Source organism: Bufo bufo, chromosome 2 (assembly GCF_905171765.1).
Source record: "Bufo bufo chromosome 2, aBufBuf1.1, whole genome shotgun sequence".
NCBI classification, from domain to species: Eukaryota; Metazoa; Chordata; class Amphibia; order Anura; family Bufonidae; genus Bufo; species Bufo bufo.
This window is the reverse complement of record NC_053390.1, coordinates 42,338,849-42,359,581: the sequence shown is the minus strand read 5'-3', so window position 1 is coordinate 42,359,581 and position 20,733 is coordinate 42,338,849. Positions and strand designations below refer to the sequence as shown.

Below are 20,733 nucleotides of genomic sequence, written 5' to 3'. Positions count from 1 at the left end.
CCCCATCTAAGAAACTACACCCCTCAAGGTATTCAAAACTGATTTTGCATACATTGTTAACCCTTTAGGTGTTGCACAAGAGTTATTGGCAAATGGGGAGGAAATTTGAGAATTTCATTTTTTTGTCTAATTTTTCATTTTAACCCATTTTTTCCACTAACAAAGCAAGGGTTAACAGCCAAACAAGACTGTATCTTTATTGCCCTGACTCTGCCGTTTACAGAAACACCCAATATGTTGCCGTAAACTGCTGTACGGCCACACAGCGGGGCGTAGAGTGAAAGGTGCGCCGTTTGGTTTTTGGAAGGCTGATTTTTATGGACTGGTTTATTTACACCATGTCCCATTTGAAGCCCCCTGATGCACCCCTAGAGTAGAAACTCCCTAAAAGTGACCCCATCTAAGAAACTACACCCCTCAAGGTATTCAAAACTGATTTTACATACGTCATTAACCCTTTAGGTGTTGCACAAGAGTTATTGGCAAATGGGGAGGAAATTTGAGAATTTCATTTTTTTGTCTAATTTTTCATTTTAACCCATTTTTTCCACTAACAAAGCAAGGGTTAACAGCCAAACAAGACTATCTTTATTGCCCTGACTCTGATGTTCACAGAAACACCCCATATGTGGCCGTAAACTACTGCATGGCCACACAGCGGGGCGTAGAGTGAAAGGTGCGTCGTTTGGTTTCTGGAGGGCTAATTTTGCTGGACAGTTTTTTTTACACCATGTCCCATTTGAAGCCCCCCTGATGCACCCCTAGAGGAGAAACTCCATAAAAGTGACCCCATCTAAGAAACTACACCCCTCAAGGTATTCAAAACAGATTTTACAAACTTTGTTAACCCTTTAGGTGTTGCACAAGATTTAATGGAAAATAGAGACACAATTTCAAAATTTCACATTTTTGGCAGATTTTCCATTTTAATATTTTTTTTCCAGTTACAAAGCAAGGGTTAACAGCCAAACAAAACTCATTATTTATGGCCCTGATTCTGTAGTTTACAGAAGCACCCCATATGTGGTCGTAAACCGCTGTACGGGCACACGGCAGGGCGCAGAAGGAAAGGAATGCCATACGGTTTTTGGAAGGCAGGTTTTGCTGGACTGTTTTTTTTTGACACCATGTCCCATTTGAAGCCCCCCTGATGCACCCCTAGAGTAGAAACTCCATAAAAGTGACGCCATCTAAGAAACTACACCCCTCAAGGTATTCAAAACTGATTTTACAAACGTTGTTAACCCTTTAGGTGTTCCACAAGAATAAATGGAAAATAGAGATTAAATTTCACTTTTTCGGCAGATTTTCCATTTTAATATTTTTTTTCCAGTAACAAAGCAAGGGTTAACAGCCAAACAAAACTCTTTATTTATGGCCCTGATTCTGTAGTTTACAGAAACACCCCATATGTGGTCGTAAACTGCTGTATGGCCACACGGCAGGGCGCAGAAGGAAAGGAACACCATATGGTTTCTGGAAGGCAGATTTTGCTGGATTGTTTTTAGACACCATGTCCCATTTAAAGCCCCCTGATGCACCCCTAGGTTAGAAACTCCAAAAAAGTGGCCCCATTTTGGAAACTACGGGATAAGGTGGCAGTTTTGTTGGTACTATTTTAGGGTACATATGATTTTTGGTTGCTCTATATTACACTTTTTTGTGAGGCAAAGTAACAAAAAATAGAAATTCAGAAATTTCATCTCCATTTGCCATTAACTCTTGTGGAACATTTAAAGGGTTAACAAAGTTTGTAAAATCAGTTTTGAATACCTTGAGGGGTGTAGTTTCCAAAATGGGGTCATTTTTTGGAGTTTATACTCTAGGGGTGGATCGGGGGGGGCTTCAAATGGGACATGGTGTCAAAAAACAAGTCCAGCAAAAACTGCCTTCCAAAAACCATATGGCGCTCCTTTCCTTCTGCGCCCTGCCGTGTAGCCATACAGCAGTTTACGACCACATATGGGGCATTTCTATAAACTAAAGAATCAGGGCAATAAATATTGAGTTTTGTTTGGCTGTTAACCCTTGCTTTGTTATGGGAAAAAATGAATTAAAATGGAAAATTTGCCCAAAAATAGCTGTTTTGGCACTGTTTTTATTTTTTATTATTTACAACGTTCATCTGACAGGTTAGATCATGTGCTATTTTTATAGAGCAGGTTCTTACGGACGTGACGATACCTAATATGTATACTTTTTTTATTTATTTAGGTTTTACACAATATCATTTTTGACACAAAAAAAAAAAAACATGTTTTAGTGTCTCCATAGTCTGAGAGCCATAGTTTTTTCAGTTTTTTGGCGATTGTCTCAGGTTGGGTATCATTTTTGCGGGATGAGATGACGGTTAGATTGGTACTATTTTGGGGTGCACATGACTTTTTGATCGCTTGCCATTACACTTTTTGTGATGTAAGGTAACAAAAAAATAGCTTTTTTGACACCGTTTTTATTTAATTTTTTTTACAGTGTTCACCTGAGGGGTTAGGTCATGTGGTATTTTTATAGATCAGGTTCTTACGGACATGGCAATACCTAATATGTCTACCTTTTTATAATTTATCAGGGTTTTACACAATAATATTTTTGAAACAAAAAAAAAAAAAAATCATGTTTTAGTATCTCCATAGTCTGAGACCCATAGTTTTTTTATTTTTTGGGCCATTGTCTCATGTAAGGGCTCATTTTTTGCGGGATGAGGTGACGGTTTGATTGGTACTTTTTTGGCGTACATGTGACTTTTTTGATCACTTTTATTACCTTTTTTGGGAAGTAAGGTGGGCAAAATTTCAATTTCCTCATAGTTTTTATTTTTTTATTTTTATGGCGTTCACCGTGCGGGGAACGTAACATGACCGTTTTATAGATCAGGTCGTTACGGACGCGGCGATACCTAATATGTGTAGTGTATTTTTTATTTTATTTTTTTATTCAGTGATAAATGTGTTTTTTTGAAACTTAACTTTTTTCACTTTTTTTCACTTTTTTTTTGACCCAGACCCACTTGGTTCTTGAAGATCCAGTGGGTCTGATGTCTGTATAATACAGTACAGAACAATATATATTGTTCTGTACTGTATTTTACACTTGTCTGAACAGATCTATGCCTTTCAGCATAGATCTGTTCAGCACCATGGACAGCAGGACGCCTGAGAGGCGTCCTGTTGCCATGGGAACCTTCCCCGTCTGCTCAGTACTGGTCAGAACTGCGCAGACGGGGAAGGGTAAGTACAGGGCTGAGGGGGGCTCTCTGGGGGCTCTCTCCCTCTCCCATCGGGGGGCTGCAAAGGCACAGCAGCCCCCAGATGGGAGAGGGAGGGAGCTCCCTGCGCTGTTAACCTTTTCCATACAGCGGTCCGTACGGACCGCTGTATGGAAAGGGTTAAACGGCTGACATCGCATCGCAGATGTCAGCCGTTTATACCAGGGTGCCAGCAATGTGCTGGCACCCTGGTATCCCCACTAGACACCAACGATCATTGAAAGGGAGGCGGGCGGGGGATCGCGATCCCGCCTGCCGCACCGCCCGCCTCCCGCACCTTACCGGCTTTTACCGCACCTCCGCACCGCCTGCGACACCCCCCCTGCACCACCCGCCCACATAACATCATTTAGGGGTGCAGGGGGGGTGAAACATCTTTATTTTGGGCATACTAAAGTTTCTGATCCCCGCGGTCAGGGACCGCGGCGATCAGAAACCGCAGAAAGCGCTACAAACCGCAGGTCTGAATTGACCTGCGGTTTGCAGCGATCGCCGATAGGGGGGGGGGGGTTACAGGACCCCCCTCGGCATTGACCTAAGGTGCCCGGCTGTGTGTGACAGCTGGGATCTCAGCGCTGTCACCATATCTGCAGACATGGTGACAGTTTATGCCATAACGTGTATACTCGTCATGGCGCGCTAAGTAGCAGTGCGCCATGACGAGTATACTCGTCATAGGTCAGGAATATTTTCATACTTTCTCCTTCTCTGATCGCTTCCCTGACAGGAATTGGGGCGATCAGAGAAGGAGAAGCACATAGTCCCTCCCTAACCCCCCCTTACCTGCCCCGATGCGCTGTGATTGGTCCCTCTGCAGTAATGGACCAATCACAGCGATCGCGGGCGGGTCAGAGCTCCAATACAGCTCCTGCCGGCTTCTCTGGTTGCCTAGCAACCCCAGCACGCCGGCTTCACTGAAGCTTCAGTGCTTCGCTCCCTGCGCTGACAGTGAAAGCCGATCACGTACATGCACGTGGGAATGCGGTGAGGCACCACATTCCCCCACGTACATGTACGTGATGTTGCGTGAAGGGGTCAAGATTCATTTTGTAATGAAAGGTAAGCTCAGTGACACAGCAGAAACAGAAAGAATAGTGTTAATCTGTTGTTGCTGGGCAGAATTCTAGACCAATCACAGCCAGCTTCTCACACAGCAAGAGTTTTCACCAACCACAGCCAGCCTCACACACAGCCTGTTTGGGAATTCCCCTAGCTGAAATCACCACTCACCAGAGAGAAGCTGAACAGACACACAGATCCAGTCAGAGTCCAGTTTTATGGGAACAAGAGGCCAAAACAGTTCCACCAAATAGAAATTGCAAGCATACAAACCAGATTCCATAAAAATTGCATACAAACTGCTCATAACAGATCATAAGCAATTGCATACTGCAAACCAAATTGAGCAAGTGAACTATTAGACACAGATACTGAGTACAGATACAGAAGAGAGAAATTTATCCCCCATTTTATGTTGAATGACAAGATTGAACAGTTAAACCACCATTTTATGCATACCGCCATTTTGTAATATCTTTTCAACACATGTTTTGTACATGGACTATCTGCTGCGGAGGCGGCAGTGTTATATATGAAGAAAAGTTTACGTTAATAAAGAAGTTATTTCAAGCATTTAGTGTGCTCTTTAAACCTACTGTTTCCATAGAACGGCGCTAGAAGAATTACAGAGTAACACAGTCTGGTTAGACTATAAGTCAGAAATAATCAAAATTCTTCTAATGCCACAGCACAAAAGGCACTTCATAGTGCTGCGCCTGCCACAGGTAATTGCAGACTGCATGGCAAGGGGCTGGATTTTATACACCTGTGGTAAGGCCTCTTTCACACGGGTGTCCCGGATTTGCTCCGGATGCGCCGCGTGTGCATTGCGGGAAAACCATGTGATTAGGCATGCAATTGCAGTCAGTTTTGACTGAGATTGCATTCCGATGTTCAGTTTTTGCCACGTGAGTGCAATGAGTTTTGCACGAGCATCAGGAAAAAAAAAAAAAAAAAAAAAAAAAAAAAAAAAAAAAAAAATCGGAATGTGGTACCCAGTCTCGAACCCGGACTTCTTCACTGAAGTTCGGGTTTGGTGTTCTGTATATTTAATTATTTTCCCTTATAACATGGTTATACGAGAAAATGATGATTACACTTACCGGTAATCGGATTTTCCTGACCCCACGACAGCACCACTGAGAGATGGCTCCGCCTCCATGGACAGGAAACCTGTAGCATAAAAAGGTGGAGCCACTCTCCCACCTCAGTGGGGTTTACAGAGTATGAGAGGGACTCCCCTTTTGGTTAATACAATATCCATATACATTTTTTTTTTTTGCATCTCACCACGTGAAATTTAACACCAACCACCACCTTGGGGAGGGAATTAGACGGGTGCTGTCGTGGGGTCAGGAAAATCAGATTACCGGTAAGTGTAATCATCATTTTTCCCCTCTCCCACGACAGCACCACTGAGAGAGATTACATAGAAATCAAGGGTGGGTGACAACCTCTAATACTTTAGTACCAAAAAGTAGGTCAGAGATGGAGTCAAGTTGAAGCCTATAGTGTTTATAGAAGGTAGACGGAGAAGCCCATGTGGCCGCCCTGCAGATTTGGTCAATAGAAACACTAGACCTTTCTGCCCAGGAGGTAGAGTGCGCCTTCAAAGATAGTGGAGGAGACAGACCAGAACAGGAGTAGGCTAAAGAAATTAGCTCCCTAATCCACCGAGCGATGGTACTTTTTGAGGCCACATTACCTTTCCTGGCCCCCGCGTACAAGACTAACAAGGATGAGGATTTTCTCCAGTCCTTGGATCTCCCCAGGTACTGGATCAGGCACCTTCTTACATCTAATAAGTGCCATCTTTCTTCATCCTCGGATTTTGGCTCTGGAAAAAAGACTGGGAGAAATATCTCCTGCAACCTGTTAGTTTTAGAAGGTACTTTAGGGATGAACTTTGGATCTGGTCTTAGTATCACCCTATCCTCGCGTATGGTCATAAACGGGGGATTAATAGATAGGGCCTGGAGCTCGCTAACTCTACGTGCTGAAATGAGCGCTATCAACATAACCAACTTTAGTGTGAGATTTTTAATTGAGCAATCGTCAATGGGCTCAAATGGACGAGTAGTCAAGGCTTTTAAAACCAAGTTCAAGTCCCAGGGGGGAAATCTGGGTCCCTTGACTGGTGCAACCCTATCCACCGCCTTGAAGAACCTAACTATCCAGGGATCCATGGCCAGGCTCCTACCGCTTAAACCTGAGAGTGACGAAACTTGAACCTTCAGGGTACTTTTTGCTAATCCTAGAGATAGCCCTCTCTGTAGAAATTCTAAGACCTGTCTGGTGGAAATCCTCTGGCCAAATACTGGTGTCAAGACCTGCAAAGGATAGAAATCTCTTCCATATTCTGGCATAAATAGTATTAGTTACTTTTTTCCTGCTTCTAAGAATAGTAAAAACTAGTGCTTCCGAGAATCCCTCCTTAATTAAGTGTGCCCTCTCTATCTCCATGCCGTAAGATGTAAAGATTCTACCTCTGGGTGCATTACTGGGCCCTGCCTCAGGAGATTCGGACTCTCGGGAAGAACCCATGGTTCTGCTACCGACATGGACCTGAGAAGGGAGAACCATGCCCTTCTGGGCCAGAAGGGGGCTATCACTATCATGTCCGACTTTTCTTCCCTTATTTTTTTTTGAGTACTCTGGGAAGGAGTTGAAGAGGGGGAAAGGCATATCCCAGATGAAATTTCCATTCTAGGAGGAAGGCATCCACTCCAAATGGGGATTCGTAAGGGCTGAGGGAGCAAAACCTTGCTACCTGTTTGTTCTCCCTGGTGGCAAAAAGATCTATATCTGGTATCCCCCATAGATCCACGATCTTTGCAAATACTGTTGGGTCCAGGGACCACTCTCCCTGTTTCAACCGATGACTGCTTAAAAAGTCGGACTTGACATTTTCCTCCCCCTTTATATGCAGAGCGGATATGTGAGCTAAATACCCTTCTATCACTGAGAATATCATCTCTGTCTCCCTCATCAAAGATCGGGATTTGGTACCTCCCTGACTGTTTAGGTATGACACCACCGTTCTGTTGTCCGACATGATCCTGACATGCTGGTGCTGCAGTTCTGGAAGGGCTGTCCTTAAGGCTAATAATACTGCTCTCAATTCTTTCCTGTTGGAAGAGAACCGTTTCTGTAACGGGGACCATATTCCCTGCCTCAACTGACCCCCTGAAATGTGCACCCCACCCCCATGGGCTGGCATCCGTTGTAATCACTATTAGATCGGGGTAATTCCACTGGATACCCTGGTCTAAGTTTTCGACCTCCAACCACCAGTTGAGGGAGACAAGGGTTTTCTGGCTGAGACACATCTGGGAGTCCAAGGTCAATTCCCTTCGTCTTGTTGTAGTCAATATTTCCCACTGTAACATCCTTGAATGGAACTGTGCCCATCGTACTGCTGGAATACAGGCAGTCATCAAACCCAGTATGGACATTGCTTTCCGGACTGACATACTCTGATTCTCCTGAGCTCTCCGGGCCTCGTTCTGGCCATCTTTTCTGATGGAAGAAACGTCTTTTGTTGCACCGAGTCCAGCTGCAATCCCAGGAATGTCTGACTTGTGGTGGGCTCTAACTTGGATTTCTTTAAGTTGATTATCCAGCCCAGATGCTCCAGGATCTGAATTACTTTCTGGACCGAATTCTAGCATTTTTCTCGTGTTTTTGCTATAATCAAGAAGTCGTCTAGATAGGGAAGAAACAGAATATCTTCCTTCCGGATAAAGGATGCCACCTCCGCCATCACCTTGGTAAAGGTTCTCGGAGCCGTTGATAGGCCGAAGGGCATGGCCTGAAACTGCAGGTGTCTGGTTCCCTGGTCCTCTACAACTGCTACCCTCAGAAATTTCTGGGCGCGGGGATGCATCGGGATATGTAGATATGAGTCTTTCAAATCTAGCACCGCCATGAAACATCCCTGAAAAACTAAATGGATTGCCGACTTTATGGTTTCCATCTTGAATCTTTTTATTACCAGATGTTTGTTTAGTTGTTTTAAATTTATAAAATTGTTCGGTAGGAGCAGTCCGGTTTTTTGACTAAGAACAGAGTAGAGTAGAAGCCCTCCCCCTGTTCTGCCCTTGGTACTGGTACTAATACTTTTTTCTCTATCAGCTGATCTACCTCTCGACAATTTTTGGGATTTTTTTGTAACCACGAATCTCTGAGGAAATTGTCCTCTGAACTGTAGTTTTAACCCCTCTGTCACAACTCCAGTCGCCCATTTTCCTGCAACTTCTCTCCAGGCGGAGGGAAAATATTTTTAGTCTCCCTCCTACCTCTAGTCTGGCGTCATTTTTTTGACAGCTTGTCCTTCTGGGAGGAGGAGGAACTTCCAAACATGAAGCCCCAACCACCTGACCCTCTTGGTCTGGGAAACTGATCTCTATCCCCCGGCTGTCTCTTTCCCTGAAACCTGGAAGTATTCTGAAAAGGACGTCTATAAGGCCTAAACTGAGAAAAGGAAGATTCCTGAGGCTCTCTTTTTTCTATTGGCTGCCTTTTCTAAGAGAGCATCCAGCTCTGGGCCAAACAAAAACTGCCCCTGACAGGGGATACTACATAACCGCTGCTTAGAGGCCATGTCGCCTCCCCTCCAGTTCTTAAGCCATAGGGCTCTACGGGCAGAATTTGAAGTTGACGCAGATCTGGCTGCCAACCGAACCGCCTCAACGGAAGCGTCCGATAGGAAATCCGCCGCCTTCTGCAGGGTTGGCAATGAATTTAAAATCTGATCCCTAGGACACTTATCTCTTAACTGTCCCTCTAGTCTCTCCAGCCACAAGGCTAAGGACCTGGCCGTAACTGTAGCTGCAATGTTAGGTCTAAAAGAAGTTGTGGATGCTTCCCAAGTATTCTTGAGGCAAGAGTCTATCTTCTTGTCTAGCGGGTCCTTTAAAAATCCCATATCATCGAATGGTAAAGAAGATCTCCTGGAAACCTTAGAAATGGCCACGTCTAATTTAGGTGCTTTATCCCATGAAGTTGTAGCCTCTTCCTCAAAGGGGTATTTCCTCTTAAAATTTTTACTAACAAAGGCTTTTTTGTCTGGCCTCTTACATTCCTTTTCAATTAAAGCCGATATGCTCTTATGTAAAGGAAAACACCTTATTTTCTTTTCCCGCAATCCTTCAAAGACTGTATCCACCATAGACCTGTCTTCTCTGAAGTCTTCTAGCTCAAGCGTAGCCCTAATAGTTTTAAGCAGTTTCTCCGTATCAGTTACTGGGAATAAAAAAAAAATTCTCTTGTTCTTCTTCCTCTAAGGATGAATCTTCCGATCTCTCATCCCTATCCTCCTCACTAATACCTGTAGACTCTATGTCTGAATCCGTCCTTTCTACAGTTTTTTTTAGACTTTTTAGAAGATTTAAGGGTTTCCTTGACTTCCGTTTTAATTAACTCTCTAATGCCCTTCATGAAGTTTGGGGATTCTTCTGCCAGGGTCTTCTCAATACAATCCTGGCATAATTTTTTGGTATAAGAAGACAAGGGTCATTTACACAATGCACATTCCTTATATTTCTTTTTTGATATTGCTTTTTTAGGTGCCATCTAAAAAACCAAGTGATAGATACGAAAGACATACATTAGTATCTTCATAAATATCCTGTATCTTACCCCCTTAGAAGTCTTCTATACCGGCGCCAGTTTTTCAGTCTCAGCTTCTTCTGGTCTCTTATCCTCTTCCATCCTGGAGGCATAGAGGATAATAGTAAATATGTTGCAGGGAACAGCACCTCTCCTCTGAGAGTTCCACATGTTCCCTGGGAGCGCCTGCAACCGAGGTGTCTGCTTTTCACCCTTCTGCCGCTTGCACCAACTCTGGCCAAAGTTTTAAGTGAGGTCCGCCGACCTCAATGCGCCTCTGAGTACTGCCGGCAGAGAGAAATCCTTTTATTTCCGGTCACCTGACCGGAACTCCACTGTGGAACGCACGTCTTACCTGACGTCATTCCTGCGACTTCCGGTTTGGCGCTCCGGCGTGTTCCACTGCACCGGCTTCCGCCTGCAGTCCCTCCTGGGTGCACGCCTGGGACAGCTGCCCTCTGGCGCGTCCTCAATCAGCCGCTCTGCACCACGGCCCCACGCGGTCACACTCCTTTGAGGGACCGGTGTCCTCAGTCTCAGGATGAAACGGCTGGCCTGGACCAACCTCCACCCCTCAGGTAACTTCGCACCTGGAAGACTGGCATGACCCATGGCTCTCTAGGATTTCCTAGGATTTCCAAGCCATGGGTCCCTAGAAGAAAAACTTACTACAAGTCTCCTGCTCCAGGACAGGAAACCTCACTGAGGTGGGAGAGTGGCTCCACCTTTTTATGCTACAGGTTTCCTGTCCATGGAGGCGGAGCCATCTCAGTGGTGCTGTCGTGGGGGAGGGGAAAAATAATAGCATTCTTAATACAGAATGCTTACTAAAATGTCAATTGAGGGGTTAAAAAATAATAAAGTTAACTCACCTCATCCTGTTGTTCGCGCAGCCGGCATCTTCTTTGGGGACCTGCAAAAGGACCTTTAATGACGTAATCACCAAGTGGTGAGCGCGGTGACGTCAGAGCAGGTCCTGCTGAATGAAGATAGAAGATCCTTCTATCTTCATTCAGCAGGACCTGCGCTGACTTCACCACGCTCAAGATTACCTCAAAGGTCCTTTTACAGGTCCTGAAAGAAGAAAGAAGATGATGTCGGCTGCGCGAACAAGAGGATGGGGTGAGTTAATTTATTTTTTTTTTTACCCCTCAAGCCACATTTTAGTAAGCATTCTGTATTAAAAATGCTATTATTCTTCTTTATAACCATGTTATAAGGGAAAATACAGTAATTTACTAACATCAACTCGTAGCAACCATGCGTGAAAATTGCATTGCATCCGCACTTGCAGAATATAGAGCATTCTGCGATTTTCACGCAACGCAAGTGATGCGTGAAAATCACCGCTGATCTGCACAGCCCCATTGAAGTGAATGGGTCCGGATTTAGTGCGGGTGCAATGCGTTCACCTTGCGCATTGCACCCGCGCGGAATTCCCGCCCGTGTGAAAGGGGCCTAATAGGACTGAATGAAACACCTGAATTCAATGATTAAGAGCGGTGGGAGCCGCTTATTTAATAGCACAGCGCTCCAGATGGCGACCATTTTGGTCGCCAATGCGCCTTAAAATTTGCAGATGGCGACAAGACTTTCTAGCCTTGTAACCATTTGTGACAGGGCTGCCGCGCTGTAGCTGAATATTGTGGCGGGGCATGGGAGCCAATAATTCCTTGCCCCGCCGCCGATCACCTACGCTACAGGCATAAGGTCTATTTCGCAATGAAATACCAGCGCAGGCAGGAGTGATGACATCACCACGCCCGCCTGTGCTAGGACTCACAGCAGTGAGGTGTGCGCATCTGCCTCACCTTATACCGGGCCATACCAGCAGCTAGTGAGCGCCAGCGAAAGGACACAGGGGAGTATAGGAATTTAGCTTTTTGTTTTTTAAGTGCTAACATTACTGGCCGTAAGGGGGGCACATTACTAGCCATAAGGGGGGCACTAGAGGACAGTATGGGGGGAAATTACTACTGTGGAGCATATTTCTAGAAATTACTATATGGGGGCAGTGTGGGAGAAAATTACTACGTGAGGGCAGTGAGGGGGGAATTAATTTAAGGTTTTATTATTATTACTGGAACACTCTAGGTGGCATTTATAATTGCTGTAGACACTATAGGGACACCATGTCTACTGTGGTCACTTTTTTCAGCAATATAGTACCTGGGGCATTGGGGAGCACCACGGGCACAATATGGGGAGTGGCAGCAGGATGACACTGTTGGGACACCAGGATGGGGGGTGTTGATGGAAAAATTTAAAAATCTAACGTGTCTATAACAAACTCTGTAGAGACGAGATGCAGCTGAAAGAATGTCATGGCGGTCTGGGTCCAATGGAGGAGAAGAGGAAAGAGAAGAAGATTTCCATGACAGGAGAGGTCACTGGATGTAACAGGTATGTGGTGCTGTATTCTCCTATATGTGACCTGCGTCTCATCTTCTCCAAGTCTTATATATATATATATAAAAATATTTTTTTTTTTTCAATTTGGCGACTAAATGTTTCAGTTTAGGAGCGAGTTTTTCCTGATATACAGGACGCTGTAGGTTCCCTGAGTTATCCGTGTTGAATGCGGAGCCGGAGAATGCACAGCACAAGGTGAAGCACGTGAGAAGCTCGTGTACGAAATGGAATCAGGAGACCGTAAAACCAACATTAGTCCTGGAAAGTCGTCTCAAATATTTACATTCTTCTATGAGGACAAGAGGCCGGAACGCAGCTTTTGGTGTACAGCATGAGTTTCTGTTAAAGGGGTTTTCTGGGACTTATATATTGATGGCCTGTCCTCAGGTCTCCAGTATCAGATCGGTGGGGGTCCGACAACCCGTACCTCCACCGATCAGCTACAGACCAGACCCCTGTATACAGTATATACCTCTACATACATGTGTCCTATAGGGAAAGTCTCCAGTATCAGATCGGTGGGGGTCCGACAACCCGTACCTCCACCGATCAGCTCCAGAGGTTGAAATCGGCACTGAATGTGTTGCAGTAGTGTTGAGCGAACTTGTGTTTTAAGTTCAGCGTCTAAAGTTCGGGTTATTGAAGAATCGCCCTATGGATTCTAAATTCCGTTATGGTCCGTGGTAGCGGAATCCATAATGCGATTCTTCGATAATCCGAACCCTAGACGCCGAACTTAAAAAAAAAGTTCAACACTAACGCTAAGGCTGGGTTCAGACGAGCGGATGCCGTGCGTGGCATCCGCTCCGTGAAAGAGTGCCAAGACCCGATGCAGACTGCAGAGGCACGGAGCATTCACAGTGATTTCGTAGTAAAGAGATCACAGAGAGGCACGGAGCATTATCAGTCATGTTAATGCTCCGTGCCTCTGCAGTCTGCATCGGGTCTTGGCACTCTTTCACGGAGCGGATGCCACGCACGGCATCCGCTTGTGTGAACCCAGCCTAAGGGTTTCTTCTCTCTATGCAGCTACCCCCAGATGTACATGCGTGTACCGACTTCTTCTACATTTATGGACAGAGGAAATAACACAAAATATAGAGACCACACGGTAGATACCATGCTCACTACGGGACTAGGAAGCCGATAGTTGTGATATACGAAGTTAATTATCCCAATCGGGACATTACTGCATCAGTAATTTTATTACATGTCACAGGGGTAGAATATGTACCCTATATATCTTCACATAAAACGCTGTATACAACATATACCTCTCCATACAGGTGTCCTATAAAATCAGCACATAGACCCCTGTACCAGGGGCATAACTACCATAGCGGCAGACCATGCGACTGCTATAGGGCCCCGGGCAAGAGGGGGCCCAGTCTTAGTTGGGATCATCTCCTCTTCTACTGGAGGTGAAAACTTGGTCAGGACGCTACCCTCTAAAGCAGGCATGCTCAACCTGCGGCCCTCCAGCGGTTGCAAATCTACAACTCCCAGCATGCCCGAAGAGCCTACAGCTATCAGCCTACAGCAGGGCATTGTGGGAGTTGTAGTTTTACAACAGCTGGAGAGCCGCAGGTTGAGCATGCCTGCTCTAAAAGGAACAACTTTTAGCAAATGAGGAAGTGGAAAAATATGACCCAAGGGTCATTGAAAGGGGTTTAGGTGGAAACCTTTCTGTCCTGTGCGGGGGGGGGGGGGGGGGGGGGGGCTTTGCTTGTTAAATCCTTGCTAGGGGACCCCTACTCTATGTATGCCACTGCCCTATACACAGTATATACCTCTCCATAAGTGTCCTATATATCAGCACATAGACCCCTGTATACAGTATATACCCCTCCATACGTGTCCTATATATCAGCACATAGACCCCTGTATACAGTATATACCTCTCCATACGTGTCCTATATATCAGTATATACCTCTCCATACGTGTCCTATATATCAGCACATAGACCCCTGTATACAGTATATACCTCTCCATACGTGTGTCCTATATATCAGCACATAGACCCCTGTATACAGTATATACCTCTCCATACGTGTGTCCTATATATCAGCACATAGACCTCTGTATACAGTATATACCTCTCCATACATGTGTCCTATATATCAGTATACCTCTCCATACGTGTCCTATATATCAGCACATAGACCCCTGTACACAGTATATACCTCTCCATACGTGTGTCCTATATATCAGTATACCTCTCCATACGTGTCCTATATATCAGCACATAGACCCCTGTACACAGTATATACCTCTCCATACGTGTCCTATATATCAGCACAGACCCCTGTACACAGTATATACCTCTCCATACGTGTCCTATATATCAGCACATAGACCCCTGTATACAGTATATACCTCTCCATACATGTGTCCTATATATCAGCACATAGACCCCTGTATACAGTATATACCTCTCCATACGTGTGTCCTATATATCAGCACATAGACCTCTGTATACAGTATATACCTCTCCATACATGTGTCCTATATATCAGTATACCTCTCCATACGTGTCCTATATATCAGCACATAGACCCCTGTACACAGTATATACCTCTCCATACGTGTGTCCTATATATCAGTATACCTCTCCATACGTGTCCTATATATCAGCACATAGACCCCTGTACACAGTATATACCTCTCCATACGTGTCCTATATATCAGCACAGACCCCTGTACACAGTATATACCTCTCCATACGTGTCCTATATATCAGCACATAGACCCCTGTATACAGTATATACCTCTCCATACATGTGTCCTATATATCAGCACATAGACCCCTGTATACAGTATATACCTCTCCATACGTGTCCTATATATCAGCACATAGACCCCTGTACACAGTATATACCTCTCCATACGTGTCCTATATATCAGCACAGACCCCTGTACACAGTATATACCTCTCCATACGTGTCCTATATATCAGCACATAGACCCCTGTATACAGTATATACCTCTCCATACATGTGTCCTATATATCAGCACATAGACCCCTGTATACAGTATATACCTCTCCATACGTGTGTCCTATATATCAGCACATAGCCCCCTGTATACAGTATATACCTCTCCATACGTGTGTCCTATACATCAGCACATAGACCCCTGTATACAGTATATACCTCCCCATAAGTGTCCTATATATCAGCACATAGACCCCTGTATACAGTATATACCTCTCCATACGTGTGTCCTATATATCAGCACATAGACCCCTGTATACAGTATATACCTCTCCATGCGTGTGTCCTATATATCAGCACATAGACCCCTGTATACAGTATATACCTCTCCATACATGTGTCCTATATATCAGTATATACCTCTCCATACGTGTGTCCTATATATCAGCACATAGCCCCCTGTACACAGTATATACCTCTCCATACATGTGTCCTATATATCAGCACATAGACCCCTGTATACAGTATATACCTCTCCATACGTGTGTCCTATATATCAGCACATAGCCCCCTGTACACAGTATATACCTCTCCATACATGTGTCCTATATATCAGTATATACCTCTCCATACATGTGTCCTATATATCAGCACATAGACCTCTGTATACAGTATATACCTGTCCTATATATCAGCACATAGACCCCTGTATACAGTATATACCTCTCCATACATGTGTCCTATATATCAGCACATAGACCTCTGTATACAGTATATACCTGTCCTATATATCAGCACATAGCCCCCTGTACACAGTATACACCTCTCCATACGTGTGTCCTATATCCCTGTACACAGCATATACCTCTCCTCCGCACAGTGTGTACAGAGCCCAGCACACAGGCAGCAGTACCTGCAGTATACTCTGCTGTCCTTCAGCCTCCTCCGCTCTCTTCCTGCTGTCTCCCCTCCCCCAGGAAGCCGTCAGAGCCCTGTTTATAGCTGAGCCTTGGCGGCGGGTCAGAGTGCAGGGGCTGAGGGCTGTAGTGCACTGTGCACACCAGGCTGCGGTTTCTTATTACTGTCTATTAGTTTCACAGAATATTTTTTTTATTTTTTTTTATGCTATAGGATTTATAAGACTAGTGTAACGGAAACCAGTTGCCCATAGCAACCAATCAGATTCCACCTTTCATTTTCCAGGGTAGCGCTGAAAAATGAAAGCTGGAATCTGATTGGTTGCTATGGGCAACAGCCAGTTTTCCTTTACACCAGTTTTGATAAATCTCCCCCTTTAGGGCTCATGCACACAAACGTAAGGGCTCTGTAGCCGCGCTGCAGACCGCCAAAAGCAGTCAAAAAGGCACGGGCGCAGCCGTGTGCACTCCGTGGTGCGGATGTGGATACACTGACTTGAATGGGTCCGCAATCCGCATATCTTTTCTGGTTCAGAGGCACGGACCCGAAGTCCCGCGGAAGCTGTTCGTAGGGCTTCCGATCCGTGCTTCCGCTCTGCGTAAGATAGGAGATTAGCAATCTTCGGCCGTACCTGGCGGATCGTGGACCCATTCAAGTCAATGGGTCCGCACCACAGACTGCACACGGCCAGTGCCTGTATATTGTGGACCGTCCATATATATACGGTTTAAGAAACCTGCACGTGTGGCTGTAACCCTTAGGGCTCATGCAGACGAAGGTCCCCATATATTGTGGACCGTATATAGACGGTCCACAATATATATATATATATATATATATACACATGAAACTGGGGGTCATTATATGTGTATGGGGGCACAACCAGGGCTTATATCTATATTGGGGCACAACTTGCGGGCTATTATAGCTGCTGGGAGGCAGAAAGGCTGCCATTATCTATAGTTGGGGCACAACTAGGGCCATTATAACTACAGGGGGCACAAAGGGTGCAAAATGTATACTGCTGGCACCATGGAGGGGCATATGGCCCCTTTTACATGAGCGAGTCCCCCCCCTCCCCCATCGGACTCGCAGGGTGTGTCAGGGAGAGCACCCGTTCTGAACTTTGGAGCACTGACCGGGTCACATAGCATTATACTGATTTATGATGTCATGTAACCCTTAGAGGTCTGGAATGTATTGGACAACACTGACATAATGCTGCCAGTGTTATCCAATACATTCCAGACCTCTAAGGCTACGTCATCACGACGACATTTGTCGCACTAATGTCGCGCGACAATTTTTATTATGGCAGTCTATGGTGTCGCACTGCAACATGCAACATGCTGCGAATTCGAGATGGATTTTTCTGCGACTGTTGCGTCGCAGCATGTTGCATGTTGCAGTGCGACACCATAGACTGCCATAATAAAAATTGTCGCGCGACATTAGTGCAATAAAATGTTGCGCTACAAATGTTGCAGCGACTTATTGTCGCGCGACAAATGTCGTCGCGTAGACGTAGCTTAAGGGTTACATAACGTCATAAATCAGTATAATGCTATGTGACCCGGTCAGTGCTCCGGAGTTCAGAAAGGGAGCTCTCCCTGACACACCCTGCGAGTCCGATGCGTGGGACTCGCGCGTGTGAAAGGGGCCCAATAGATATACTGAGGGCACTGCGGAGTTTCAGGTTTTAACTTAAAAACCCAACGAAAATTATCCGTTGCCAAGAAAATAATCAGTTAAGCCTAGCATGCATTTAGGAGGGACTAAGGGCTCATGCACACGACCGTATGTATTTTACAGTCCGCAAAAAACGGATCGGCAAAAAAAACGGATGACGTCCGTGTGCATTCTGTATTTTGCGGAATGGAACAGCTGGCCCCTAATAGAACAGTACTATCCTTGTCCGTAATGCGGTCAACAATAGGACATGTTCTATTTTTTTGCGGAACCGAAATGGAATGCACACGAAGTAACTTCCGGTTTTTTTGCGGACCCATTGAAATGAATGGTTCCGCATACGGTCTGCAAAAAAAAAACACGGAACGGACACGAAAAGAAAATACATTTGTGAGCATGAGCTCTAACAGTTATGTCAAGTGTAAAGGCAGCTCTGCTGAAAGGATCCCTAAATCTCCTGTTCCCCTTTCACAACCTTCCAGATAATATTCTCATTCCTCGGGGTAAGGGCTCAAGCACACGGCCGTTGCGGGTCCGCAATATGCGGGCACCGGCCGTGTGCTCACTGCATCACAGATGCAGACCTATTCACTTGAATGGGTCCGCAATCCGAAAAGTGCGTAACGGAGGCGTGGAACCCCACGGAAGCACTATGGAGTGCTTCCATGGGGTTCCTCTCCGTGCCTCCGCGCTGCTAAAAAATAGGTTCTGTTTTTTTTTGAAGTGCGGACAGATTCGCCAATGCCGTGAACGGCTGTGTGCATGAGGCCTAATAGCGGGGGTCCAGGCTAGGAGCCCACTCCGTGACATCTATTAGCCCTCATATATAGTAAGTGTTGGGTCCCGATCTAGTTCTTTTTGGCCAACTTGTTAGATATTCTCCTGAAGAGCAACCAACACCCACTGACACATGTCAGCAGGATCATCCCTAATAAACTAGACAAACTGCCTGATAGAGTTGATCCTGCTGATTGCAATGATTCCTCTCTTTTGAAAAATTGGTTGCGGTATTTGCAAGAAAATAGACTTTCATTCTTTATGCAAATGAGAGCTTCAGTGCACCTAGAGGCGGGGCCTAGCCCCATAGGTGCACCTCAGCTTTCCATAGCGAGACCCGTCGCTTGGTGTACTACAGCCTCTTCAAACGGCTGATCGGTGGTAGAGCTGTCTGAAGGATCCGCCTTCGATACATTGGGACGTATTAATTTTGAAAACATTAGAAAAAAAAGGGGTGAGACTTCCAGGTCACATGATGTGCAATTTATTTGCAGGAAAATTAGCTACTTTGTTTTTTCCTAGAATAAGATTTTTTTTTGCTTCTTTATACTTTCGGTGTATTTTTTTATTTTTTTTACGATTTTATCTGTGGAATACGGGGGAAACCTGACCTGATGAGTGTTCATTTTCTCCAAAACATCCAATTAAGTTTAGTTTTCTTCTACATAAGAAGTAAAGCTGGCGTCTCCCGGCGAGAGCCCTTCTCTCCGCGGCGGGTGAGTTCTGGAGAGTCAGAGGACGGCCTTCGTTTGCAGCTTTATGTTTGAGCCAGCAGGGAAATCAGATCTTAAGCCGTCAACGTCTGAGCTTATCAAGAGCCTGAAAGGAAGAAGCCTCACTGCGAAATAAGTGCGAGACAGCGATATGCCAAAAGTGACAGAGGAAGTCTCGTGAGTCGTGACAAAACGCTCCTAATAGTATCTGCAATTTAGAAGAAGAGCTGCAAACTTGGGGAGATTTAATATTCAGCACCACGACTCCTTGGCTTAACTTCTTCAGAAACTTTAAAGACGTGGTAAGAGATGCGGAAGAGGGGCCTGCCTTGTCTTCAGGAAAAAGAGCAACTCTTGTGGCCGGGTCTGGTATTGCAGCTCGCCTCCTTTCAAGTCAATAAGGCCTCTTTCACACGAGCGTGACGGATTAGGTCCGGATGCGTTCAGTGAAACTCGCACCATTTTGCAAGCAGGTTCAGTCAGTTTTGTCTGGGATTGATAAAAAAACTGAAGGTTTACAAACAACCATCAGTGAAAAACGCACTTGCTTCCGGATGCAATGCGTTTTTCACTGAAGCCCCATTCACGTCTACGGGGCCAGGGCTGCGTAAAAAAATGCAGAATATAGAACATGCTGCGTTTGGCTGAGTTCACACGGGCGAGATTTCCGCGCGAGTGCAATGCGTGAGGTGAACGCATTGCACCCGCACTGAATCCGGACCCATTCACTTCTATGGGGCTGTGCACATGAGCGGTGATTTTCACGCATCACTCATGCGTTGCGTGAAAATCGCAGCATGCTCTATATTGTTCGTTTATCACGCAACGCAGGCCCCATAAAAGTGAATGGGCTGAGTGAAAATCGCAAGCATCCACAATCAACTGTATTATTTTCCCTTATAACATGGTTATAAGGGAAAATAATAGCATTCTTTAATACAGAATGCTTAGTAGGTGGTCAATTGAGGGTTAAAAAATAGTTAACTCACCTTCTCCTCTTGATCGCGTAGCTGCCGGTCTCTTCTTACTTCTTTAATCATGAGCTGCCGGCTAAAGGACCTGTGGTGACATCACATCACATGGTCCAATCACATGGTCCATCACCGTGGTGATGGACCATGTGATTGGACCATGTGATCTGACGTCACCACAGGTCCTTTAGCCGGCAGCTCATGATTAAAGAAGTAAGAAGAGACCGGCAGCTACGCGATCAAGAGGAGAAGGTGAGTTAATTATTTTTTATAACATCTACACACCACCTAACCCAAACCTGAACTTCAGTGAAGAAGTTCGGGTCTGGGTACCACAGTCAGTTTTTTATCACGCGCGTGCAAAACGCATTGCACCCGCACGATA

The 20,733-nt window shown here is 45.3% G+C and overlaps 1 protein-coding gene across 2 annotated transcripts in view; it reads right to left on the bottom strand.

The window, feature by feature from the left end:
* The window catches only part of AMACR (alpha-methylacyl-CoA racemase), an 89,262-nt gene extending 72,975 nt beyond the window's left edge, over positions 1-16,287 (bottom strand). Inside the window, exon 1 of one of the 2 annotated variants that reach the window (XM_040420998.1) lies at positions 16,194-16,287. The gene's annotated coding sequence lies outside the window, so the exon portion shown is untranslated. The remainder of the gene's footprint in view (positions 1-16,193) is intronic. The other variant, XM_040421000.1, reaches the window with a different exon arrangement.
* Positions 16,288-20,733: the final 4,446 nt, after the last annotated feature.